Genomic DNA, 5,919 nt, shown 5'->3' on the forward strand with positions numbered 1-5,919 from the left:
TATTTGTAGTATTCTCTTCTGAGTTTTCCCCCCTCTGGTAACAGTTGTAAATTCCCCTTTATTGTTTCTATTTTATTTATTTGGGTCCTCTCTCTCTTTTTTTTTTTTTACCAGATTTGCCTGGCAAAAGCCTTATTAATTTTGTTTATCTTTCAAAAAACCAGTTCTTGGTTTCATTGATCTTTTCTAGTGTTTTTTGGTCTCTATTTTATTTATTTCCTCTTTGATCTTTATTATTTCCTTCCTTCTGCTGACTTTGGGCTTTGTTCTTCTTTTTCTAATTCTTTTAGATGGTAGCTTAGGTTGTTTCTTTGAGATTTTTCTGTTTCTTGAGGTAGGCCTGTATTGCTTTAAACTTCCCTCTTAGACCTGCTTTTGTTGAGTCCCATAGATTTTGGAATGTTATGTTTTTATTTTAATTTATCTCATGGTATTATCTGATTTCCTCTTTGATTTCTTGATTTACCCATTGGTTTTGTAATAGCATGTTGTTCAGTCTTCTCGTGTTTGTGTTTTTCCCATTTTTCTACCTGTAACTGACTGCTAGTTTCATACCATGTGGTCAGAAAATAATGCTTGATATTATTTCTATCTTCTTAAATTTGTTGAGTCTTGTTTTGTGGCTTGGCGTGTGATGTATCTTGGAGAATATTCCTTGGGCACTTGAACAGAATATGTATTCTGCTGTTTTTACCTGTAGATATCTATTAAGTCCAACTAGTCTAATGTATCATTTAAAGTATGCACTTATTTCCGTTTTGTTGTTTTCTGGTTGTATTTGTTGTCTGTGTTCTTTTCCTCATCTTTTAGTCTTCCCTTGTGTTTTGATGATTTTCTTTAGTGGTATACTTATGTTCCTTTCTCTCCAGTTCTTGTGTATCTATTATAGGTTTTTGATTTGTTATTGCTGTGGGGTTCATATATGTTGACTTATAACTATATCTACTTGTTTTAAACTGGGAGCCATTTAAGTTCAAAGACATTCTAGAAGAGCTACACTTTTTTGGTCTCCCTCCCCCACAATTTATGTTTTTGATGTCATATTTTACAACTTCTTGTTTATCCCTTCACTCTTTATTATAGTTGTAGTTGATTTTACACTTTTTTTGTCTTTTAATCTTCATACTAGCTTATTTAAGTGGTTGATCCACAGCCTTCACTATATATTTGCCTTTATTAATGGGTTTTTTTCCTCTAAATCTTACTTCTCATTGTAGTCTTTTATTTTCCACTTAGAGAATACCCTTTAACATTTTTAAGGTCGGTTTATACTGATGAACTCTTTTAGTTTTTGCTTGTCTGAGAAGTTCTTTCTTTCTCTTTAAATTCTGAATGATAATCTTACTGGGAAGAGCATCCTAGGTTGTAGGCTTTTCCCTTTCAGCAATTTAAATGTATTATGCTACTCCCTCTGGCCTGCTAATTTTCTGCAGAAAAATGAATTGATATCCTCATGGGGGTTTCCATGTATGTGAATATCTGTTATTCTCTGGTTGCTTTTAGAATTCTCTGTTTATCTTTAACCCTTCCCATTTTTTAAAATAAAAATGTGTTTTATTTTAAAACAAGTCTATAAATTATAAATCACATAAAAAATACAGATTACTCTGACATGTTAGCAAAATAGCTTATGGCTAGACTTGAGTTTGGATATACTGTATGTTTGAGAGCATCTGGAAGTCAGAGGCCAACTTGATCCTACTTCCAGCCCTTGTCACTAATCTGTAAACAATAATTTCTAGTAGTATTTAGCATTTTTAAACTACTATGCAATTGAAACCTAATCATTTCCTGTATAACACTACTTTAAAATGTCCTTCCTTAGGTCTGAGCAGATGAGGGCACTTCATACCATTGTTTCTAACATGTGAGAAATCTGACTTTAAAAAAAGCAATGTTGATAGAAATGATGAGTTTGGGCTTTTTGTTCCATTTTGAACATGTGGAGATGTCATCAATTTAAATAAGAAATTCGTATTTTTTTTAAGTAGAATTTAATCCTTTTGCTTCTGTGCTATCATTAAAAAAATCACTGATGCTATCAAAAGGTTCAACACCTGAGTCTTAACTTTTATGCAGGTGCCAGCTGTGCTTACTGCTCTGAAAGTGCATGGAACATACACCTGCTTCTAGTGCATATTTCTGATTGAAAGGAACATGCAGTTCTTCTTAGGGAACTCTAGGTCCAGTAACCTTATAAAATGGGTCATTTCAAACAATAATTGTGGGAGGCCATTTAAAAAAAAGGACAATTTAAAATACTTAATTCCAGAGTAATATAAAAATAATTTTAAGAACCTCAGCAATAAAGAAAAATGGCAGGCAATCTCAGATCAGCATTCCATCCAACATTTCAAGAATTAGAGACTGACTGGTTCCTACCACCTTTCTAAAACAAAGCAAGTCATTTTAAAAGCTAAAGAACCCATGTTAACATAATTTGATCATAAAGCCAGAACTCCACAGTTAAATTTTCTCAGCCAGTTTGGAACTCTAGGAACATAGCACATAAAGGAGACTTCATTAATGTGCATTAGAGGATATCCCAGGTTAACCTGTCATAGAAGACTGCCTCGAGCCTTTAAATTCTATACCAGTTCTCTACCTCTGGTTGACTGGTTGTTTGTTTTTTTTTATTTAGGTTTCAAGGTGAATGACCCAGAGCTACTTGTTTCCATCAACCTAATTGCAAATCTAAAGGCAAAGTTGAAATCTGTATTTTTCTTTCTATCCTCAGAAGAGATTGCTACAGATCTACTCTATAATTCTCATTCTGTTCAGCTTATAATACAAATTACTTATTATTCTTGCAACCTATGTCTTAGAAAGCAGAACTGAAAAATTAAATAGAAGAAATTTCAGTATGTCTATGAAAATGATTTGCTGATGGTGATTTTTAAGCTTGATTCTAAATAGATTTAATAAGAAGGGCACTTGAAATAGGTGGTTCAAATTTTGCTCTGTAAGGTGTCTTCAAATTATAGGCTCACTTTCCTAAAATTTCAAAAGGCATACAGGTTAGGCTCTTAGGGTATAGCAGTGATAAAAGCTTTCATAGTCATTTTTTAAAAGCGACACTTCATAGTTTTCTCTCTCCAGTGGTTCTCTGATATACTTGTAGAATGAAGGCAAGGGAGAACCAAGAAAAAAAAAATAGCTGAGCTCTCCACAATTGGGCTTCCTGCCTACTATCCCTGTTCAAAGAAAAGAGGAGACACTGTCTTGCAATAGATACTTCTTAGACAGCTGGGCTTCTGCAGTGTCAGTGGGCATTTTATGCCCCATATCTCCTGTTTCTTTTTGTTGCCAGTGCTCAGCCTGGCAATGGTGGTAAAATGGGAGCAATTAATCTGTAGATGAGGAACGACTTCCTTTAGCAGTTGAAGGGTACTGTCTGGCACAATTCCAAAGACTTGCAGTGTTTTTAGTGTGGGAATTTCTCCAAGTTCAAGTAAAGTTTCAGGTGTTATACGTCATAGCATCAACTGAGTAATAGGTGTTGTAGGTAGTTGAGCTGGTAAAATTCCAGAAAGTAGCCATTCTTCAGCATGGCACTATTGCTTAAGTCTTGGTGGACAAGATTGGGACATTTTCCAACTAAGGTAGAGACATCTGATCTTTGCAGATTCTTTCAGTAGCCACTGATATTCAGTTGAGTGATAGTCTCTAACACGTGTGTGACAGTCACCTGCACGTGCTTTTCAGTGAAGTCATAGCACCAGGAGAGGTTCAGCTCATTCAATCTGGAACAACTGCTCAGCAAAGTCTTCAGGGCAGGTTCAGAGAATCCAGAACACCGAGGAAGGTTTAGCCTCACTAAATTTGTGTTCCGAGCAAGAATATTGACAATGGGATCTGAAAGCCATAGGCCTTCCAGGCTCAGATTCTGCAACTTGGAACCATGAGACATAAGGCCGTGGAGGGTAAACACATCGATCACCTGAGTTCGACAGGTCCGTGTGCTGTACACGAAAAGGGCTGAAACATTCAACTAACGGTCCATAAATGATTGTGGGCAGCGGAAGGCAACCACCCCCCTGGACAGCAGCTGACCTACCACATCTGGGTGGAGGTTTCTGCCTGTGAGGCCTAAAATCTGCCAAAAAGACTTGTTAAACGCTAGATGATACCATCTCTTACAAACACTGGAGACTTTCAGGAGTTCAGGGAGGCAAAGACAGGAAAAGATTCCTAAGAGCAGCTCATCTGGAAGGGAGTCCCATGAAGCAATTGGAAAGTTCTCTCGATTTAGCTTAGGTCTGCAGATGATCACAAAGTCCTTGTCATTCCCTTTGCTCTTCAGCTGTTTTTGTGGGGGCTCTGCAAGGTGGCCCAGGTTTGAAAGCAGTTCCTGGGGGATGTTCTCATTGTCCACCTCTTCCTTCTCCAGGGCAGAGACCCCCATACCTGAAAGCAATTCAGACCTGAAAGCAATTCAGAAGTCTTGCTAGAATCCCATCCCCATGTGAAGCTGGTGGTAAGTTTGCTTCTCTGGTGGGGAATTTCTTGGAGATGTTTCCTTTGCATGGCGTCAGCAGGTTGGGGAGTTTTAAATGCATGTGTTAATTGCAGAGGTGCCCGCCTCTCAGATTTCCTCTTTGGTACCAGGTGGTGCCAACCCTTCCCATTTTAATTACTATATGTCTAGGTGTGGGTTTCTTTGGGTTTATCTTGTTTTGGACTCTCTCTGCTTCCTGTACCTGAATATCTATTTCCATCTTCATGTTCAAAAAGTTTTCAGCCATAATTTCAAATCAAATACATTTTTGACCCCTTTCTCTTCTCTTTCTGGGACCCCTTGATGTGAATGTTGATATGTTTGATGTTGTCCCAAAAGTCCTTTAAACTGTTTTCATTACAATATTTTTTTCTTTTTGCTGCTCTGATTGGTAATTTCCGTTATTCTATCTTCCAGATCCCTTAGGTAACCTTCTGTATCACCTAGTCTGTTAATTGCTTCTAGTATGTTTTTCCTTTTTGTTATTGTGTGCTTCAGCTCTGACTGGTTCTTTTTTATATTTCTAAAAAATTATCACTGTGTTCATCTATTCTTTTCACTAGTTCATTTAGTATTTTTATCACTAATGCTTTGAACTCTTTATCTGGAAAATTATTTATCTCTGCTTCATTAGTTGATTTTTCAGAATTTTTTGTTCTTTTGTTTGAAACAAATTCCTCTCTTTTCTCATTTTGCTAAATTTTCTCTGCCTCTATGAAATTAGGTGAAACAGTTACCTATCCCAGTTTTGAAGCAGTATCTTTGATTCTTTGTGTGGGAGCAACCCTATACAGTCTATGTGTATTCAGTGCTTTTGGTGGGAGAGCTGCACTGAAAGTGAGCATGGGTCACATCTTCCCCCAGGGTGTGCTGGCAGCTATCACCTAGGTCAGGGGTGAGGGTGGAGACAAAGAGGCTAGAGCAAGAGCCAGGTGTAAGCAGGGTCTTCTTCTATGCTCAGTGGACGTCACCATGCTATTGGAGCAGGGTTGGGTCCCAAGGTACTGGAGCAGAAACCCCAAGGGTTGTGTGTGAGTTGGTTCTGTCCCATCTACGTGTGCCCTCTCCCCACTCTCAGCAGCAGCGCCTTCTCAGAGGGTAGCAGCACTGGAACAATATGGGCCAGGGCATGTGCTGGGGTGCTTGCTAGAAACTGGTCAGAGTCCCGGGCAATTTCAGTCTGCTTCCACCACCTTTTCCCCAGGAGTAAGCCAGCATGTGCATGTTCTTCGCAAGCTCAATTTAAGTTTCTTACAGGCTTCCTATAAGTCCCATTGGTTTGAAACTAGCTAAGGGGATTCATCTTCCTAGTGTCAAACCTGAGGGCTAGGGAGCCCTAATATGTGGTATGAAGGGCCTACTCCTCAGGAAGGATGTCTTAGCCCAAGCAATCCCCTCCTCTTCTGTGTCTCCTCCTGTGT

General features: G+C 38.4%; 1 pseudogene; it reads right to left on the reverse strand.

Annotated features, from left to right (window-relative positions):
- Nucleotides 1-1,554: 1,554 nt before the first annotated feature.
- On the reverse strand, nucleotides 1,555-4,527 carry LOC130860762 (S-phase kinase-associated protein 2-like; annotated as a pseudogene).
- Nucleotides 4,528-5,919: the final 1,392 nt, after the last annotated feature.

The sequence above is a fragment of the Hippopotamus amphibius genome, chromosome 9, assembly GCF_030028045.1.
Source record: "Hippopotamus amphibius kiboko isolate mHipAmp2 chromosome 9, mHipAmp2.hap2, whole genome shotgun sequence".
NCBI lineage: Eukaryota > Metazoa > Chordata > Mammalia > Artiodactyla > Hippopotamidae > Hippopotamus > Hippopotamus amphibius.